Below are 22720 nucleotides of genomic sequence, written 5' to 3'. Positions count from 1 at the left end.
TGTTTTGACTAAGCCAGCCTCTCTTTTCAAAAGAATTCTCTCACCACCTCCTAAAAATAAAGTTTTTTCCCTCTGCTACACAATGAATTAGAAGAGTCAGGTGCCCTGGGAACCCAGGAGAAGAGCATTAACGCAGCTCTGGGAGGTGGGGGGATAGAGAGAGGGCCTCAGGGAAGATGCTTCCAGGGGAGGTGAGCTTTAGATGGAGAACCTGAGCATGAGTACTCATGCTGTGGGGGTGGGGTTTGGGTTAGCCTGTGTTTTTCAGTCAGAATGAGCTGTGTGTGGGAAAGAGCAGGGTCCTTTCCATGAGCCAGTGGCCCTCCGCTCATGGCAGTGTACATGAGCGTTGGTTGCCCATGTAGCTGACATTGTTGGAGAGGTGTCTCTGTGAGATATATATTCAGTAAAATTAATTCCGATAAACCCTTGTGTATAATCAAGGAATGCAAATTTTAGAGGTGGCACAGCAGTGGGGAGAAGGCCAGCTGTGGAGCCCACACTCTTAAGTATGAAACCTGGGTTGTCACATCCTAGATGTGTGGTCCTGGGAAGGGTAGTTATATACTTCTTCACCTGTAAAATGGGAATAAAAATAACACACATCTCAGAGAATCATCCTGAAGGTTATACTGAAATTACATGTGCAAAAAGCTGTGCACAGTTCCTGGTCCACAGTTAGCACCCAGCAAATGGGTAATTAAGTAATTAATCAATTAACAGTAAAACTCTTAATTGCACTTTATTAAGTTTTTCTCTGGAAGTTCTTCAGAGAATTGATTATTGAGAACAACACTGGTGTCCCTCAGTCAGTTCAGGCTATCACAGAATACCATAGACTGGATGACTTCAGTAATAAATATTTCTTTCTCATAGTTCTGGGGGCTGGAAATCTAAGATCAGGGTGCCAGCATGGTTAGGTTCTGGTGAGAGCCTTCTTCCTGGTTATGTCCTCCTCTGGCCTTCTTTCGTGTGGGTGGAGAGAGAGAGAAACAGATTGAGAGAGAGAGAGAGAGAGAGAGAGATCCTGTGTCTTTTTATAAGGTTATTTCATCTCACCTTCATGACTTAATCTAACCCTAATTGCCTCCCAAAGGGCCCACTTCCAAATATTATCCCATTGGAGATTCTGGTTTCAGCATAGAAATAAAGCAGCGGGGGAAGGGTGCAAGGGGGACTCAAATATTCTGTTTGTAGCAACCAATAACATTTATAAAGTACATTAAAATTCATAAAATGCTTTCATATACCTTCTTTGAGCCACATAATAATCTAGGCAGAAAGTAGGGATGAAGAAATTGAGGTTCAGATATGTTAAACGTTTCAGCCAACAAAGCTCACAGATGGAATCCATCTCCTGCTGGAATAGAACCATGCTGCAGATGCTCAGACTGGAAGTTCACAGTCAGGCCCCAGAGATGCCCTTTTGAACTTTACCTTTCAAATTCCCCACAGAAGAGCGTAAGGCAAACTGGGCTCACACCCAACTGCCTCCTGAGCGTGTCAGACGATCAAAGGAGAGAGCGTGTGGAGAATCTCTTTCTGTAGTGTAGTATGCCATATTTTTAGCTGTTTTTAGTTGTAGTCCTCTTTTGTTTAGTAGCAACTTAGCCTACCAATGTGATATGGCTCAGGCAGCAACTTTTAACTCCTTAAAGTTTTGCAAAGAAAATTTGAAGTTTCATATGAAAAGGCAGACATTATTAATAGCACATCAACAAATATTTGGAATGAGTGGTTTTTCTGGCTTCACGTGCCAGAAAAACTACTTGCTTAATTTCACTGTAACAAGTGTTTACCATAGTGATTTCACGTCATGTCATTTTAGGTTGGGATCAGGATTGGTCCAATTAAAACTTCACATCTTAAAGGAAGGTTTCCTTTCTTTCCTGAATTACTGATGAAGAAAGTTTTTGTGTGTGCGTGCATGCAAGGATATGCACACGTGTGTGCAAATGTGTGGTGGAGCATGGGAATAAAGAGATTATAGAAGAAGAGAGGTGTTTCACCTTTTCAGATATTCTGTGCTGGATCTTTTCAGCTCTCTGGTCTTTCTGATACAAGCTTCCTCTTTCCATCAAATGCTTGATGGGAAGGGGAATCTTCTGGATTCAGAATACCAGCTGTTCCCTCCCTGTGCCCTGATATGTCTGAAGGACACACTTTTCTGTGGCTTTACCTGTTCTTCTCAAAGGGGTAAAATAGCTGAGCCCTCCTTTCCATGTCACTGAATTCTAATCTTCCTGCCAATGGAAGCTCCAATCCTGCCTACTCTGTCTCACCCCCTCTATCCACCAGAGCTAGAAAGGATCTTTTCTCCCTAATGAAGCGTGTAATTTCCTAGTGGCCCTTAGCTGCCAGCATAGGCAGTCTGCATTGTATTTTTGTTTGTTTGTTATTTTAGAGATAGAGTCTTGTTCTGTCATCCAGGCTGCAGTGCAACAGTGCAGTCAGAACTCCTGGGCTCAAGTGATCCTCCTGCCTTAGCCTCCTGAGTAGCTAGGACTACAGGCATGCACCACCATGCCCAGTTAATTAAAAATATATCTATATTTTATAGAGTTGGGGTCTCACTAAGTCACCCAGGCTGGTCTGGAACTCCCAGCTTCAAGTGATCTTCCCACCTTGGCCTCCCAAAGAACTTGGATTACAGGTGTGAGCCATGACACCTGATCTGCATTGTGTTTTAGATACTAATAGTCACATCAGCCAGCTTGTATTGAGGACTTGCACTGTGCCAAGTTCCGTCCTACACGCCTTACTCAAAATAGCTCTTTTAACTCTGAAAATAAGTAGACAACAATTTGTAGATGGCAGAGGGACTATTTTTGCTTCCTAGCAATATTTTAAAGGATACTGAGACTTACTATGTTTTTTGGGGTGGTGGATGGGGGAGTGATGAGGTGAACCTTGGATGCAATAGGAACAGAATAATTTACCAGCAGGATAAAACCTTCCACATCTTTGCCATCCCTTTTCTTCCCGAATTTTTTATTATAACTTTGTTCAAATATACAGAAATATGGGATAATAGTATGATAAATAACTGAATTCTAAGCTCAACAATTTTTAGTATTATGCATGTGCAATTTATACATATATGTATATGTTAGAAATGTGTTTTTTGTAGAATCATTCAAAAATGAATTGCTGGTATCTTCACATTCATCTCTAGGAAGTAGAGCATGCATCAGTCTCTTACGTAGCCATGATACTGTTATCACACCTAGGAAGGTTAACAATAAAATTGAATGTGGATTGTCTTTGTGTCTTCATCCTTGTTTGATCAATAAAAACGCAAAACAATTAAAATGTGGATTTCTAACAATCTAGCATTCCACATTCTTTGGTTACCTGTACATGGTGTAGTCAATCTTTCTGTTTGCTTGGAAAGCACTTACTACTTTGATTTGGGAGAGATACTATCTATTAATACTTTGAAAATTTGATTTCACCTTCTTAATATGGTAAATATGGACATGCCCATGGTATGACTGGAAAAATTAAGAATGAGCATTATAGATTAAAAATTTCAGCCCCTATAGATTGGAACTCTAGATTCCCCCCCCAAAAAAATCCAGTTAAATTTAGGGATAATCAATAATTCATAGATACAACCTCTAACCGAGGATTTAACAGTTTAATGAACAAGAAACCATACATTAGTCCAAAATTTAAGTTAATAGATAGGACTTCAACCTCCATTTCTAAGAGTGTGCACCAGCTGGGGATTCAATTATATTTGTGAGCTGGTGACAGATTATGGCTTTTTCCATTTATGAAAGAAATCACTGTTTTTGCTGACTCTAGAAAAAATATAACTTTAAAAGTATTGAAGAAATAGGCCAGGTGCAGTGGCTCATGCCTGTGATCCCAGCACTTCAGGAGGCCAAGGCGGGCAGATCACCTGAGGTCGGGATTTCGAGACTAGCCTGACTAACATGGAGAAACCTAATCTCTACTAAAAATACAAAATTAGCCAGGCGTGGTGGCACGTGCCTGTAACCCCAGCTACTCGGGAGGCTGAGGCAGGAGAATCTCTTGAACCCGAGAGGCGAAATTTGCAGTGAGCCGAGATCGTGCCATTGCACTCCAGCCTGGGCAACAACAGCGAAACACAATCTCCAAAAAAAAAAAAAAAATTGAAGAAATAATGTGTAAACTTTGCTTCATATTTATTTCCTCCAAGCCAACTAGTATCTCAAGACTTTTCATACTGGATATAGTTCTCTAACACAGTATATTATCTTCCAAGTATTCAATTATACTTGATTAATTTGCATGAAAAGTTTTTACTGTGAATGGCATTTGTGATTAATCTGACAATAATGATTGATATTAGCTTGTCTCTGACAGAGACAATGTTTGCTTTTTCCTTTCCAGGTTTGGAACTAGGCTTGGTCGTTCCTAGTACTTGTGGAAAGAGGTAAGTGTTATATCATATCTTGTAAGTGAATATCCAAGTAATCAAGAAATATTCAATGATCATATTATGCTAACCTGGGAGGAAATACTAGTTTTTGCTTTTGATAAGAGCCTGTACTTTTCATGGTGGCGTAAAGTGTTCCAGAAAGACATAATGGTCTTTGCTAAGAAGCTTCTGAAACTTGTGAATTTTAGGGAGTACCAACTGTGTGTTAAGTGTACTTAAAATATCTGATATGACACCTTTCTAAAATGAAATCAAGCTTTTATGGGTTGAATTGTGTCCCTGCCAAAGGTATGTTAAAGTCCTAAACCCCAGAACCTTAGAATGTGACCTTATTTGGAGATAGCGTCTTTTCAGATCAAGTTAAAATAAGTCATTAGGGAAGGCCTTAATCCAGTATGACTGGTTTCTTTATAAAAAGGGGAAATTTAGACACAGAGATCAGGATGGTGTTTCTCTAGGCCAAGGAACACAAAGAGTTCCCGCAAACCACCTGAGACTAAGGGAGAGGCCTAGAACAGATTCTTCCTCACAGCCTCGGAAGGGACCAACCCTGCCAATGCTTTGATCTTGGACTTCTAGCTTCCAGAACTGTAAGCCAATTTCCACTGTTTAAGCCTTGCAGTTGTGGTACTTTGTTATGGCAGCCCTAGCAAATGAACACCTAGGTCAACTACTTGAGCTCATGTATGCGGATGTGAGGTGTAATAGTTTCTCAGTGGCTGGGTTGCAACTAATGTTAGTATACAGTTTCTTCTGGGGTACAATTAAGTAGTGTTCTTTATATTTACTTAAGATGCTCTTTTTCTTATATTCCTACAAAGTAAAATTATTTTATTTTAAAGCGAATCATGTGGATATCCATGTATACAACTAACTAGCTATTGACTGACCATTGAAATATTAGTAATGATGATATCATTCTCCTTGGGGTAGGGACGCTGAATGTGTTAGTCTGCTCCACATCTCCTTATCTGGGAAACATTCCTGAACCACTGTCTAGTCCCTACTCTGGCCATGTGGTATGGTTAAAACTCTGTATTCTAGCTGGTCCCAGGGATAGCCAATAAAACTTATCCACGTCTCTGGTCACTGTAATTGGTTCAGCAATGAGAATATGACCCAAGATAGACCAATCAGAGTGTTTCCCAGGCATTTTGCTGGCATGATCAGGAAAAAATGTTATTTTTATCAATAATTAAAAGTCCTAAGGTCAGTGTAGACTTCTGTTTTAGGCTGGGATCCTCACTGAAAATGATGGAGCCAAGCTGGGGCAGGAGGAATAGGGTCAGTCAGAATTCTTAATCCATGAATCAAACCCTTCCTGAAATCAGAAACACTCCTTGGACTTTCCACTTATACAAACCAATAACTTTTCTCTTGTGCTTTTTTTTTTTTTTTTTGAGATGGAGTCTCGTTGTCGTCCAGGCTGGAGTGCAGTGGCGCAATCTAGGCTCACTGCAGGCTCCACCCCCCGGGATTCACGCCATTCTCCTGCCTCAGCCTCTCAAGTAGCTGGGACTACAGGCGCCCGCCACATCGCCTCGCTGATTTTTTGTATTTTTAGTAGAGACGGGGGTTTCACCGTGTCAGCCAGGATGGTCTCGATCTCCTGACCTCGTGATCCGCCCGCCTCGGCCTCCCAAAGTGCTGGGATTACAGACGTGAGCCACCGCGCCCGGCCTCTGTCGTGCTTTAAGCCAGTTTAAGTTGGGCACTTACAAGGAAAAGGGTTTTAATGCATCTGCGATGTGTAATCTTTACTCATTTTTTGCTCCTTCACACCCTCTGGAAGCCTTGGATTGTTCCAGTGTTTGGAGCACAGAACATTAAGAGTTGGTTGAATTTTTTATCCTACAGTGTCAGAATAAAATTAATTTCCAAATTAAACAAAATCACACTGTGACGATTTTCCCTGTAATATGCGATGATGTCAAGCACTATTCACTATTGTCATTGTGGCAGGTGAGTTTTCCAGTGATGGCTACCTGTGTAGTATGTACATAGATCACCGCATATGCTCTTATTTCAACGCAATTGTCTATCTCCCCACAGAGAAGTCATGTCTGTGTTTCTTCCCCATGAATGTGAGACTCGTGACTGCTCCAACCATGAGAAAGTGGTGGAAGTGATAGTATGTGACCAAAGCTGAGTCATATAAAGGGTACAACCTCCCTTTATATGGACCTGGCCCTCTCTCAGATGTTTACCCTTGGAACCACTTGCAGCTCTGTGAGGAAGGACAAACCAGGAAAAGTTCACATGAAAGGAGCTGGGCTCCCAGACTCCACTAGCATCACCTACCAGACAAGTGAGTGAACGAGCCTTCAGATCACTTCTGTCCCCAGTGTTCAAGGTCCTAGATATTGTGGAGCAGAGATGAGTCATGGTCACATTGCGTTATTTCAATTTCTAAAGCCCTGAATATATGAGCATAACAAATAGCTTTACATTACTGTTAGGGTAATTTTTTATGCAGCCATCCTGAGATCATTCATTCGTAATGTGTCGTGTTGGCTAGACTGAACTACCTTTCTCAGAATTCCCTTATGTTTTGGTCAGGGCAGGCCTCAGGAGAGAGTCTTATGGGAGATTTGGAAGGTGGAAGTGAAGTGGCAGCTTTTTTTTTTTTTTTAAGCTCACACGCATGGTTGCTGGACCGTTGGCTGGCTGGCATTAGGCAGCAACCTGACTGGCAGCCTGTAGCTCTCCTGCACTAGTGTGTGCTTAGCTCCCTGACAAAGGCCCAAACTTCTTCAGGACTCCTGCATCATAAAGCTTAGAAGCAATAAAAACTGATATATTATGAGATCCAGTTTGTCCTCTGGGTACCACCTTGCCCATGCCCCTCTTCTAGTTTATAACCATCTTCTCTTCCTGCTTGCCTGCCTTGTAGACTTTAAGCATCGTCATCAGACTCCAGGACAACAGCTTTGCAGGTGCCACTTAACCAGCTCCTGCAACTATGTAAGGTCAAACTCCTGTTTATAGGAGAGAGAGGCAGAGGAACATGGCCAAATAGAAGCTCACTGATTGTCCTCCCTGTAGGAACACCAAATTGAACAACTATCCACACAGAAAAGCACCTTTATAAGAACCAAAAATCAGGTGATTGATCACAGTAACTTGTTTTAATTTATATTACTGAAAAAGGCACTGAAGAGGGTACGAAAGGCAGTCTTAAATTGCTGATGCCACCCCTTCCCCATCCTCCAGCAGTGACCTTTTGGCATGGAGAATCTGTGCATTTAGGGGAAGAAGAGTGTGGTGATCATGAGACTTTGTGTAGGAACACTCAGTGCTTCCCTGTCAGAGAGCAACATCTGGAAGAACTCAACTGATGCCCATGAAAGAAACATTTAGATCAACTCAAACCAGAGGGTAATAGCCCAATCTGAATTCAGGGAAGACTCATCACTGTGGGCTAAAGTGCTCTCAGGTCGTAAATAAACTTGAAACACAGTATAGGCCACAAGGACTGCAATTGCTGGGCAAGTCCTGCTGCTGTGCTAGGTTCAAAGCCAGTGGACTTAAGGAACACGTGAGCCAGTGAGATACTGAATGGAGTGCTTACATCACCTTTAATCCAATTCCAGCCATCACAGCTCAAAACTCCAGGAGAGACTCCTTCTCTCCACTTGAGGAGAGAAAAGAGAAAAGAGGATTTTGTCTTGAAACTTGGATACCAGCTCATCCACAGTAGGATAGGGTACTAGGTACAGTAGGATAGAGAGTCCTGAGGTCCCTATTCCAGGACCTGGCTCCTGGGTGACATTTCTAGAGACACTCTGGGCCAGAAGAGAATCCACTGCCTTGAAGGGCAGGACCCAGTCTTGGCAGGATTTATCACCTGCTAACTGAAGAGCCCTTGTGCCCTGAATAACCAGTGGCAATACTTAGGTACTACGTTGAGGACTTTGGGTGAGTTGCTGAGACTTGCAGGCTTCAGGTGAGACTCAGCATATTCCCAGTTGTGGTGGCTATGGGGTGAAACTCCTGCTCGATTGAGAAAAGGAGAGGGAAAAATACAGGGGACTCTGTCTTGCACCTTAGGTACCAGCTCGGCTACAGTGGTGTAGATCACCAAGTGGGTTCTTGGGGTCCCTGATCCCAGGACTTGACTTTTGGATAACATTTCTGGACATGCCTGGGGCCAATGGGGGGGCCACTGCCCTGAAGGGTGAGTCCCAAGCCAGGCAACATTCACCACAAGTTGATTTGAGAGCCCTTGGGCCTTACGGGAACATCAGTGATAGTCTGGCAATACTCCCTGTGGCCTGTGGTGGTGGTGGCTACAGGGTGAGGCTCCTCTGCCTTTGGAAAGTGGAGGGAAGAAGGACTGAATCTTGTGTTTTGGGTGCCAGCTCAGCTGCAGTACAATAGAATGCCAGGTAGACTTCTAAAGATTCTGACTCAAGACACTGGCTTCTGGATGGCATCTCTGGATCTACCCAGCCCTGGGGGGGTCTAGCTGCCCTGAAAAGAAGGACACAAGCCTAGCTGGCTTTGCCACCTGCTGATTGTAGAGACCTAGGGCCTTGAGTGAACATAGGAGGTAGCCAGGCAATGGATACCACAGGCCTTGGGTGAAACCCAGTACCATGCTGGCTTCAGATCTGAACCAGTGCAGTCCCAGCGGTGGTGGTCATGGGGGTGCTTGTGTCATCCCTCCCCCAGCCCCAGGCAGTTCAGCACAGAAAGAGAGAGACTGTGTTTGTTTGGGAGAAAGTAAGGGGAGAGAACAAGAGTTTCTGCCTGATAATCCAGAGAATTCTTCCAGATCTTATCCAAGTCACCAAGACAGCACCTCTATGAGTCTGCAAGAGCCACAGCATTACTGGGTGAGGGATGCCTCCTAATGCAAATAGGGATGCAATGACCAAAAAATAGACTTAAACACCCAAGTCACTTCAAATATCTGGAATGCCTTCCCAAGAAGGACACGTACGAATAAGCCCAGACTGCAAAGGCTATAAAAAATACTTAACTCTTCAATGTCCAGATACCAGTGAACACCCACAAGCATCAAGATTATCCAGGAAAACATGACCTCACCAAATGAACTAAATAGTTACCAGGAACTAATCTCAGAGAGACAGATATCTGACCTTTCAAACAGAGAATTTAAAATAGCTGTTTTGAGGAAACGCAAAGAAATTCAAGATAGCACAGGGAAGGAATTCAGAATTCTATTACATTAAATTTAACAAAGAGATAGAAATAATTAAAAAGAATCAAGCAGAAATTCTGGAGTTGAGACGTGCAATTGCAACACTGAAGACTGCATCACAGTCCTTTATAAGTGGAATTCATCAAGTAGAAGAAAAACTGAGTAAGCTTGAAGGCAGGCTACTTGAAAATACACAGTCAGAGAAGACAAAAGAAAAGAGAATTTAAAAAATAAAGCACGGCAACAAGATTTAGAAAATAGGCCCAAAGGGGCAAATCTAAGAGTTTTGGCCTTAAAGAGGAGGTAGAGAGAGAGATAGGGGTAGAAACTTTATTCAAAGGGATAACAACAGAGAACTCCCCAAACTTAGAGAAAGATATCAATATTCAAGTACAAGACGGTTATAGAACACCAAGCAGGTTTAACCCAAAGGAGACTCACTCAAGACATTTAATAATCAAACTCCCAGAGGTCAAGGATAAAGAAAGTATCCTAAAAGCATCAAGAAAAAAGAAAGAAATAACATATAATTGAGCTCTAACATGTCTGGTAGCAGACTTTTCAGTGGAAACCTGACAGGCCAGGAGAGAGTGACATGACACTTTTTTCTGAAGGAAAAAACCTTTAAACTTAGAATAGCGTATCTGGCAAAAAAAAAAAAAAATCCCTCAAACATGAAGGAGAAATAAAGACTTTCCCAGAGAAACAAAAGCTGAGGTATTTCATCAACACCAGACCTGTCCTACAAAAAATGCTATGGAGAGCTCTTCAATTAGAAAGAAAAGGACATTAATGAGCAACATGAAATCATCTGAAGGTGTAAAACTCATTGGTAATAGTAAGTACACAGAAAAACACAGAATATTCTAACATTGTAATTGGGGTGTGTAAACCACTTATATCTTGAGTAGAAAGACTCAAAGATGAACTGATAAAAAAATAATAACTACCACAACTTTTCAAGATGTAGTACAATAAGATATAAATAGAAACAACAAAACGTTTAAAAGTGGAGGGACAAAGTTAAAGTGTAGAGTTTTTATTAGTTTTCTCTTTGCTTACTTGTTAGTTTCTTTGCTTATGAGGTCAGTGTTAAGTTGTCCTCAGCTTAAAATAATGAGTTATAAGATATTATTTGTAAGTATTATGGTAACTTCAAATAAAAAATAGACAATAAGGCCGGGCACAGTGGCTCACGCTTGTAATCCCAGCACTTTGGGAGGCTGAGGCGGGCAGATCACGAGGTCAGGAGATCGAGACCATGGTGAAACCCTGTCTCTACTAAAAATACAAAAAATTAGCCGGGCGTGGTGGTGGGCGCCTGTAGTCCCAGCTACTCGGAGAGGCTGAGGCAGAAGAATGGCGTGAACCCGGGAGGCGGAGCTTGCAGTGAGCCGAGATTGCGCCACTGCACTCCAGCCTGGGCGACAGAGTGAGACTCCGTCTCAAAAAAATATATATATATAGACAATAAATATACCAAAAATAAAAGCAAGGAATTAAAACATACCACCAGGAAAAATCACCTTTACTAAAAGGAAGACAGGAAGGAAGGAGAGAAGGAAGAGTAGACCACAAAACAACCAGAAAACAACAAAATGTCAGGAGTAAGTCCTTACTTATCAATAATAACACTAAATGTGAATGGACTAAACTCTCCAATCAAAATACAAGGTAGCTTCACATGTAAAGACACAAATAGACTGAAAATAAAGGGTTTCCATGCTAATGGAAACCAAGAAAATAGAAAAAGGGGAGTAGCTATATTTATAAGAGATGAAATAGATTTCAAGTGAAAAAAAGACAAAGAAGGTCATTATATAGTAATAAAGGAGTCAATTCAGCTAGTGGATGTAACAACTATAAATATGTATGTACTCAGCACTGAAGCACTCAGATATATAAAGCAAATATTAGAACTAAGGCGATAAACCCCAATAAAATAATAACTGGAGACTTCAACACCCTACTTTCAGCACTGGATTGATCCTCCAGACAGAAAATCAACAAAGAAACATTAGACTTAATCTACACTATAGACCAAATGAACCTAATAGGTATTTACAGAACATTTCATCCAACAGTTGCAGTATACACTTTCTTCTCCTCACCACTTGGATCATTCACAAGGTTAGGCCACTGTATTAGTCCATTTTCACAGTGCTGATAAAGGCATAACTGAGACTAGGCAATTTACAAAAGAAAGAGGTTTATTGGACTTACATTTCCACATGGCTAGGGAGGCCTCTCAATCACAGTGGAAGGCAAGGAGGAGCAAGTCACATCTTACATGGATGGCAGCAGGCAAAGAGAGAGCTTGTGCAGAAAAACTCCTGTTTTTAAAACCACCAGATCTCATGAGACCTATTCACTATCATGAGAACAGCACTGGAAAGACCCACCTCCATAATTCAATAATCTCACACTGGGTCCTTCCCACAACATGTGGGAATTATGGGAGCTATAGGATGAGATTTGGGTGGGGACACAGAGCAAAATCATATAATTCCACCCTTGGCCCCTCCCAAATCTCATATTGTCACATTTCAAAACAAATCATGCCCTTCCAACAGTCCCTCAAAGTCTTAACTCATTTCAGCATTAACTCAAAAGTCCACAGTCCAAAGTCTCATCCAAGACAAGGCATGTTCTTTCTGCACGTGAGCCTGTAAAATCAAAAGCAAATTAGTTAATTCCTAGATACAATGTAGGTATAGGCATTGGGTAAATACTGCCATTCCAAATGAGAGAAATCAGCCAAAACAAAGGGACTACAGGCCCTATTCAAGTCCAAAATCCAGCAAGGCAGTCAAATCTTAAAGCTTCAAAATGATCTCCTTTGACTCCATGTCTCATATCCAGTTCACACTGATGCAAGAGGTAGGTTCCCATGGTCTTGGGCAGCTCCGCCCCTGTGGCTCTGCAGGATACACCTCCCTCCCAGCTGCTTTCATGGGCTGGTGTTGAGTGTCTGTGGCTTTTCCAGGCAAACGGTGCAAGCTGTTAGTGGATCTACCATTCTGGGGTCTGGAGGATGGTGGTCCTCTTCTCACAGCTCCACTAGGCGGTGCCCCAGTAGAGACTCTGTGTGGGGACTCTGATCCCACATTTCCCTTCCACATTGCCCTAGCAGAGTTTATGCATGAGGGCCTCACCCCTGCAGCAAACTTCTCCCTGGGCATCCAGGCATTTCCATACATCTTCTGAAATATAGGCAGAGGTTCCCAAACCCCAAGTTTTGGCTTCTGTGCACTTGCAGGCTCAACACCACATGGAAGCTGCCAAGGCTTGGGGCTTGCACTCTCTGAAGCCATGGCCCAAGCTCTACATTGGCCCCTTTCAGCCACAGCTGGAGCAACTAGGACACAGGGCAGCAAGTCCCTAGGTTGCACAAAGCTCGGGGACCCTGGGCCCAGCCCATGAAACCATTTTCTCCTAGGCCTCTGAGCCTGTGATGGGAGGGGCTGATGTAAAGACCTCTGACATGCCCTGGAGACATTTTCCCCATTGTCTTGGGGATTAACACGTGGCTCCTGTTACTTATGCAAATTTCTGCAGCCTGCTTGAATTTCTCCTCAGGAAATGGGTTTTTCTTTTCTATCACATTATCAGGCTGCAAATCTTCTGAACTTTTACGCTCTGCTTCCCTTATAAAACTGAATGCTGTTAGCAGCACCCAAGTCACCTCTTGAATGCTTTGCTGCTTAGAAATTTCTTCTGCAAGATACCCTAAATCATCTCTCTCAAGTTCAAAGTTCCACAAATCTCTAGGGCAGGAGCAAAATGTTGCCAATCTCTTTGCTAAAACGTAACAAGAATCACCTTTGCTCCAGTTCCCAACAAGTTCCTCATCTCCATCTGAGACCACCTCAGCCTGGACCTTACTGTCCATATTACTATCAGGTTTTTGGTCAGAGTCATTCAACAAGTCTCTAGGAAGTTCCAAACTCTCCCATATTTTCCTCTCTTCTTCTGAGACCTCCAAACTGTTCCAGCCTCTGCCTGTTACCCAGTTCCAAAGTTGCTTCCGTATTTTCAGTTACCTTTTCAGAAATGCCCTACTCTACTGGTACCAATTTAGTGTATTAGCCCATTTTCACACTGCTAATAAAGACATACCTGATACTGGGCAATTTGCAAAAGAAAGAGGTTTATTGGACTTACAGTTCCACATGGCTGGGCATGCCTCGCAATCATGGCAGAAGGCAAGGAGGAGCAAGTCACATCTTACGTGGATGGCAGCAGGCAAAGAGAGAGCATGTACAGAGAAACTCCTGGCTTTAAAACCATCAGATCTCATGAGACCCATTCACTATCATGAGAACAGAACTGGAAAGATCCACCTCAATAATTCAATTATCTCCCCCGGGTCCCTCCCACAATACATGGGAATTATGGGAGCTACAAGATGAGATTTCAGTGGGGGACACAGAGCCAAACCATATCAGCCACAAAACATGTCTTAAAACATTCAAACAAATCAAAGTTACATCAAACATCTTCTCAGACAATGGAATAAAATTGTCTGACAATTCTCAGACAATGGAATAAAACTAGAAATTACTAACAAAAGAAATTTTGGAAACTATACAAACACATGGAAATTAAACACTGTACTGCTGAATGACCAGTATGTCAATGAAGAAACTAGAAGGAAATCGAAAAAATTTTCTTGAAACAAATGTTAATGGGAACACAATATACCAAAACCTATGGGATAAAGCAAAAGCAGTACTAAGAGGAAAGTTTATAGGTATAAGCACCTACATCAAAAAGTAGAAATACTTTAAATAATCAACCTAATAATGCATCTTTAAGAACTAGAAAAGCAAGAGCAAGCCAAACCCAAAATTAGTAGAAGAAATAATAAAGATTAAAGAAGGAATAGATGAAATGAAGAAAATACAAAAGATCAATGAAATAAAAAATTGGTTTTGAAAACATAAACAAAATGGACAAAACTTTAGCCAGACTAAGAAAAATGGAGAGAAGACCCAATAAATAAAATCAGAGAAGAAAAGGGAGACACTTCAACTGATACTGCAGAAACTCCAGGATTATTAGAAGCTACTGCGAGCAACTATATGCCAATAAATTGGAAAACCTACAAGAAGTAGATAAATTCCTAGACACATAAAACCTCCCAAGATTAAACTACGAAGAAATCCAAAACCTGAACAGACCAATAACAAATAACAAGATTTAAGCTGCAATACAAATTCTGCCAGCCAAGAAAAGCCTGGGATGTGATGGCTTCACTGCTGAATTTTATCAACATTTAAAAAATAACTAATATGAATCCTACTCAAACTATTTCACAAAATAGAGGGAACACTTTCCAACTCATTCTATGAGGCCAGTATTACCCTGATACCAAAACCAGAAAAAGACACATAAAAAAAGAAAACTACAGACCAATATCCCCAATGAACATTGATGCAAAAATCCTCTACAAAATACTAGCAAACTGAGTTCAACAACACATTTAAAAGATCATTCATCATGACCAAGTGGGATTTATTCCAAGGAAGCAAGGATGGTTCAACATATGCAAATCAATGTGATACATCATATCAACAGAATGAAGGACAAAAACCATATGATTATTTCAATTGATGCTGAAAAAGCACTTCATAAAATTCAACATCCCTTTGCAATAAAAAACCCTGTGAAGGAACACATGTCAAGACAGTAAAGGCCATATATGACCACATATGACAGACCCACAGCTAGTATCATATTAAATGGGGAAGAACTGAAATCCTTTTCCCTAAGATCTGGAGCATGACAAGGATAACTTCTTTCACCACTGTTATTTGACATAGTACTGGAAATCCAAACTAGAGTGATTAGATAAGAGAAAGAGGCTGGGCGCGGTGGCTCAAGCCTGTAATCCCAGCACTTTGGGAGGCCGAGGTGGGCGGATCACGAGATCAGGAGTTCGAGACCATCCTGGCCAACATAGTGAAACCCTGTCTCTACTAAAAATACAAAAAAATTAGCAGGGCATGGTGGCGGGTGCCTGTAGTCCCAGCTACTCGGGAGGCTGAGCCAGAAGAATGGTGTGAACCTGGGAGGCGGAGCTTGCAGTGAGCCGAGATGGTGCCACTGCACTCCAGCCTGGGGGACAGAGCCAGACTCTGTCTCAAAAACAAAAAAAGAGAAAGAAATAAAGGGCATCCAAATTGGAAAGGAAGGAGTGAAATTATCCTTGTTTGCAGATGATATAATATTAGATTTGGAAAAACTTAAAGACTCTACCAAAAACTGTTAGAACTGATAAAACAAATTTGGTAAAGTTGCAGGATACAAAATCAACATACAAAATCAGTAGCATTTTTATATGCCAACAGCAAACAGTCTGAGAAAGAAATCAGGAAAGTAATCTCATTTATACCATTTACGATAGCTACAAATAAAATAAAACACTTGAAAATTACCTTAACAAAAGACATGAAAGATTTCTACAATCAAAAGTATAAAGCATTGATGAAAGAAGTTGAAGAGGACACACAAAAAGAAAGATATTCTACATTCATGAATTGGAAGAATCAATATTGTTAAAATGTCCATACTGCCTAAAGCAATCTACAGATTCAATGTAATCCCTTTTAAAATACCCCATTCTTCACAGAAACAGAAAAAACAATTCTAAAATTCCTAAAATTTATATTGAACACAAAAGACCCAGAATAATCAAAGCTATCCTGAGAAAAAAAGAACAAAACTGGAGGAATCACATTACCTGACTCCAAATTATACTAAAAATCTGTAGTAACCAAAACAGCATGGTCCTAGCATCAAAACAAACACATATACCAATGAAACAGAATAGAGCACCCAGAAATAAATGCATACATCTACAATGAACTCATTTTTGACAAAGGTGCCAAGAACATACCTTGGGGAAAAGAAAATCTTTTCAATAAATGGTGCTGGGAAAACTGTATCTCCATATGCAAAAGAATGAAACTAGACCCCTATCTCTCACCATATACAGAAATCAAATCAAAATGGATTAAAGACTTACATCTAAGACCTCACACCATGAAACTATTGAAAGAAAACTCTTAGCTGGGCACGGTGGCTCACGCCTGTAATCCCAGCACTTTGGGAGGCTGAGGTGGGCGGATCACGAGGTCAGGAGATTGAGACCATCTTGGCTAACATGGTGAAACCCCGTCTCTACTAAAAATACAAAAAAATTAGCTGGGCATGGTGGCAGATGCATGTAGTCCCAGCTACTTGGGAGGCTGAGGCAGGAGAATGGCGTGAACCCGGAAGGCAGAGCTTGCAGTGAGCCGAGATCGTACCACTGCACTCCAGCCTGGGCGACAGAGCGAGACTCCGTCTCAAAAAAAAAAAAAAAAAAAAAAAAAAAAACTCTCCTGGACATTGAACAAGGCAAACATTTCTTGAGTAATATTCCATAAGCCCAGGCAATCAAAGGAAAAAATGGACAAATGAGGATCATATCAAGTTAAAAGGCTTCTGCACAGTAAACAGCAAAGTGAAGAGACAACCCACAGAATGGGGGAAAATGTTTGCAAACTATCCACCTGACAAGGAATTAATAACCAGAATACGTAAGAAGTTCAAATAACGCTATAGGAAAAAAGCTAATAATCTAATTTAAAAATAGTCAAAGGATCTAAATAGGCATTTCACAAACGAAGACATATAAATGGCAAACAGATATATGAAAAGGTGCTCAACATCACTGATCATTAAGAAATGCAAATCAAACTACAATGAAGTATCATCTCACCTCAGTTAAAATGGCTTTTTACCTAAAAGGCAATAGCAAATGCTGGCAAGAATGTGGAGACAAGTGAACCCTTGTGCAGTGTTGGTGGGAATGTTAATTACTATTAATACTACTTACTACCAATTAGTTACTTTTGTGGGTACAACGACTATGGAGAACAGTTTGAAGGTTCCTGAAAAAACTAAAAATTGAGTACTATATGATCCAGCAATCCCACTGCTGGGTATATACCCAAAAGTAAGAAAATCAGTATATTAAAGAGATTTCGGCACTCCTCTGTTAAGCAGCACTGCTCAAAATAGCCAAGATTTGGAAGCAATCTAAGTGTCCATCAACAGACAAATGGATAAAAAAAATGTGGTACATATACACAATGGGAGTACTATTCAGTCATAAAAAAGAATGAGATCCTGTTATTTGCAACAATATGAATGGAACTGGGGGTTGTTATGTTGTGAAATATGCCAGGCACAGAACTTTGCATGTTTTCACTTCTTTGTGGGAGCTAAAAATTAAAGCAGTTGACTCATGGAGGTAGAGTAGAACAATGGCTACCAGAAGTGGAGCATGAAAAGGGGGACGATGAATGTGTACAGAGATATAGTTAGATAGAATGAATAAGACCTAGTATTTGATAACGCAACAAGGTGACTACAGTCAACAATAATTTATTGTACATTTAACAATAACTAAAAGAGTATAATTGGATTTCTATAACACAAAGAAAGGATAAATGCTTGAGGTGATGGATACTCCACTTACCCTAATATGATTATTATGCATTGTATGCCTGTATCAAAATATCTCATGACCCTATAACTATAAACACCTGCTATAGTACCCACAAAAATGAAAAATTTTAAAAACCCTATTTATATTATATATAATGCCTAATATATAATATTCAATTATAAACTATATTGCAATATATAATTTAAAATATATATGACAAGATATTATATATAATATGTAATATATAATAGATACCCTCACATACATATTATATACACATATGTATGCCTATATATCTCCTGGGTTCTGCTTCTTTGATTGAACCCTGATTGATACACATAGTAATTGGACACACATAGTATTCAATAAATGGCTTTCTTCTGTTTCATTTTATTCCCCTCTTATTTGTCACTCAATATTGCACAGCCACTTGCTTCTGGTTATTGCTCACAGCATCCTGCACCTGTTCCCTGTTTACATGAGTACTGCCTCAATCCTCACTAATTTGCAAGTCTGAAAGCATTTTGATGATGTAAATAACCCTTGAATGCAAGCTGTGTCTGAGAAAAACTTTCCCACGTATGTAAGAATAGATTTATATCCACATTGGACTCAAATATCCACATGAAGATAAAGGCTTCCTTCTTCCTCATTTCCTGGATGACTCTTAATCCAACTTTTTAGGTCAAGACGTCTTAGTCTGCTCAGGCTGCTATTACAAAATACTATAAGCTCGTGACTTAATCAACAGATGTTTATTTCTTACCTTTTGGAAGCCAGAAGTCTAACACCAGGGTGCCAGAATGGTCAGTGTCTGTTGAGGGCCCTCTTCCTGGCTTTCAGAGAGCTGCCTTCTTACTGTGTCCTCGCATGATGGAGACAGCGTTCTGGTCTCTTATTATTAGGACACTAAGCCCATCATGGGAGCCCTACCCTCATGACCTCATCTAAACCTAATTACCTCCCAAAAATCCCCCTCCAAGTATCATCACAATAGGGTTTAAGGCTTCATTACATGAGTTTAAGGGGGGCACAAACATTCAGTTTATAACACAAGATAAGAAATAAATACAATTAACCTATAAAGATTTCTGAAGGATTTAAGTATTTGCTCATTGTTGGCTGTGTTTGGAAGTTGGCTGCTGAAAGGTGTACTCTGCACACTAGTCATATATTGGGAGGAGTAGATTTGAGGAAGATGGTCTCCAGTTCCTCTACACTGTTAAGGCTGATGTACGTCACTCCTCCACCAGTATTTAGTTGTACATTGTCCCCATCATGTGCTAATTGTGAAGCTTCCTCAGCAAAGAGAAAACCACTGCAGCCAGGGACACTGGTGGAGAATATGCTGATGACTCAGAGTGAAGCATGGCAAGTCTTAGAAAAATGACAACCATATTCTCTGCTAGTGGAGGTACCCTCAAAGAGAAATGTCCTGTACAGCCCAATATATTACATTCTTAGTCTTAGATGTAGTGAGATGCATCAACACACTAAGACTATAAACCTAGTAGGTGGAATTATTGTTTTCACTCCAGGATCAGGAAAGGCATCTAAGCATCAAACACACTGGGATAAATTGCATATGGCAGTATGTGTCCTGGCTCTGAGTGATGCCCCTTCCTCCTACTCACACAAACCTCCTTGGTCACAGTTGGTTGGACTGAGTATAGACACGTGAACCATGCTGGGCCAGGTAGATTCTTTTTCCTGGGAACTTGGATTTTCACCAAGAAATACTATGTATTACTTAAATGGCAACATATCAACATGGTATATCAGAATTATTTCAGGTGCAAGTGGCTGACATCCAGTCTAAGTGTCTTAAACAGAAGAGGATTTATTGACTCCATGACTGAAAAGTCTAAAGGTAAAACTCAGCGGAGGTTTAGATTGATCCAAAGATCTAAAAATTGCAACAGGACTAAGATTCTTTTTCCATTTCCTGACTGTTTCCTCTGGGTTGGTGCAATCTCAGATTGTGGTGTCAAGAAGGCTACAGAAGCTCCAGTTTACAACTCCCAAGTTTGAGTCCAAGGGGAAGAGCGCATCCTTCATTACCCAAAGTCCTAGCGAGAGTCTCTTTGCATCTCACTGACTCTGATTGAATCACATGCCTATAGCCGAACCACTCCCCATAGGTGGGAAAATGTGATGCTCTGACTGTGGCTCACCCAGAGCTAGAGGTAAAAGTCAAGGATTTAGAAAAATAGGGAAAGCAAAAGTAAGAGACAATCTCGAGCTACCAAATGTTCATTACGTCAATGTCTGGAGCCACGAGGCAGCCATGTTCCACTGTTTAGACAGAGAAGCAGAGGAAGCTCTGACTAAAACGAGAGAAAAGACTGGCATAGACATTATAGGGTCCAAGGGGTAGGTTTCCCTTGGCCCCTTGAAGGTTCACTGAAAAATTAATTCACAAAAGAAAGATGAATAGGAGAAAAGGCATATATATTGACTTAATGTGTGTACATGGGAGCCTTCAGAATGAGGCCCCCTTTAGGAGAAATTGTCCATTTTTATGTTTAGGTTCAACAAAGTATGAACAGCCATGTAGAAATACGATTGGAGAAAAAGGGTATGACCTAATGCGAATAGACTGAGTGGGAAAACCCAACAAAGCCTGCCTGTCTAGATTCTTCTTGGCCTCTCTCAACACTGTTCCTTCCTTCTGGGGATGGGGTAGGACCTTCTCTGGAATAGGCATCTTATGATCCACAGTCAGACAAGGTAGGTCAGATAATTTTCTTTATGGCCAGTTTTTATTCAGAATGGAAAAGGGAAAGCCAGTGTAATAATTTTAGGTTTTATGGATAGCTTTCAGGAAAGGAGGCTGTGGTTTCTATGATTTGCCTTGGGGAAGAGGGATTCTAGTTTTTATGGCTAGCCTCCGGGGAAATTGAGTCTGACAGACAGGATGGTAGGAGGAGGTCAGAGAAAAACTTTGCTTCTGAGGCCTTCATGTTGGGGTATTGTTTTCTGAAGCCCAAAGCCATGCAGAAGGAACAAGAGAAAGAAAACAGAAAGGGCATTTCCCAGGTCCCTGTGGTTTTACAGGGCATGTTTCCATCTCTTCCTGAGGCTTGCTGCAAACCTGTTCTTAGGATCTGTGAGACTCCTCTGTGGCTTGATAGTATGTCCTCTTTTCCTCTCTTTTTCTTTTGTTGCTCTGAAGGTAACTTGCATTGGTTTCTATTACTCACAGGCAGTGACATTAATCCTAGGAGCCCATCAGAGTCTTTACATAGCTCTGTGATGGGAAAACAAATGGAGCATATCCCAGGCCTAGGAATTGTCTGTCTTGGAAGGAAAAGTAACCAAACTGTGTGCCAGAATATGAGAGAGAATGCTGGACATTTGTTGTTTTTCCCACCAACATCTTCTCCTTGCCCCATGGGGAATCATTGCTCCACAATTCTCCAGGGATGCATTGTGGGTAAAACTGACTCCATGTTTAAGCCAATCAGCACATTCCATACATCTGCCAGAGTGATTGACTTCCTGATGGTCAGATGATATGAATCCTGCCCATGACAGCTAAGAAGATTCAGTTCTCATGCTTTTGTTGGAACTGTCAGTGAAACATATTCTCCTTTCCTGTTGGTATGAATGTGAAAGGATCATGGGGCTGGAATTATGGCAGATAGTTTGTCAACACGAGTCCTGTGCATGAACTGAACACCAGGAAAGCATAGTTAAGAAATTTAGACAGGAGTTCCAGCCCAGTGAAGTCATTTGAGCCCTGGATCAAGCTGTACCTGAAACTGGAGCTCCCTCTGGATTCTTTAGGTTTGTGAGTTAATAAATTATTTTTTCTTTTCTTAATCTGATTTGAGTTAGAGTTTTGTCACTTGCAGCAGAAAGAATCATAACTAATACAGTTATGGGAAGTTATGTTTGAGGAAAGGTATCAGGTAATCTATAAGATGGAGAGGCTGAACTATAAACAGAGCAGGTCCTAAAACTCCAGTAGGCACACTTTCTCCTTTTCTTGAAATCATAAAACACTACAATTGATATAGCATATGTCACACATTGCCTTGAACTGCAATTACAGTTCTTGTATGGTAGGTACAAATTTCACAACCATAAAACTCCAGTGTGCAGAAATGTAACTTTCTTTATCGTTTTATAATTGAGCTTAATTTAGCTCACAAACCCTCATTTCTGCTAATGGTGGGGAACTTAATCTTGCCAACTCCAGGCAATTCTGTCAGTCCTGGTTTAAAGCTCTGTATCTTTCAATTTCTTCAGGATTCCAAGTTCCTCTACTCCTTTCTTTTTCCCTAGGGTGATCTGTGTTCTAGCAAACATGGCAAGGAGGCAAAAGTCTGGTCTGGGAGTTGACCTCTGGCCAGTGGGCAACAGGCTGTAATTGGTCCGGGAGAGCCAGGCACTCATCCCTGTGGGCTCTGTCCCCACCCAGTTCTTAGCTCAGCTTCTGCAGATTCAGCCATGGCTTTGTCTAGATCCTAGCTTGGGCTGCCCACATGGTCCCTGGCCTCATATCATGGTCACCTCTCCCCACCAGGCACACCAGCCCTCAATTCTCAGCTCCCTTTTGCATTTGAATCCAACATTTGGGGACTTCTGGGTTTCCACATCCTGCAGGAGTGAGGGT

General features: G+C 41.1%; 1 long non-coding RNA gene across 1 annotated transcript in view; it reads left to right on the top strand.

The window, feature by feature from the left end:
• Positions 1–22720, top strand: part of LOC134732817 (uncharacterized) — a 109458-nt gene that overhangs the window by 70181 nt on the left and 16557 nt on the right. Inside the window, exon 2 of the long non-coding RNA XR_010116379.1 lies at positions 4384–4426. This is a non-coding gene — a long non-coding RNA (uncharacterized lncRNA). The remainder of the gene's footprint in view (positions 1–4383; positions 4427–22720) is intronic.

The sequence above is a fragment of the Symphalangus syndactylus genome, chromosome 16 (assembly GCF_028878055.3).
Source record: "Symphalangus syndactylus isolate Jambi chromosome 16, NHGRI_mSymSyn1-v2.1_pri, whole genome shotgun sequence".
In the NCBI taxonomy this organism is placed as follows: Eukaryota; Metazoa; Chordata; class Mammalia; order Primates; family Hylobatidae; genus Symphalangus; species Symphalangus syndactylus.
This window is presented reverse-complemented; position numbering and strand designations above follow the sequence as displayed.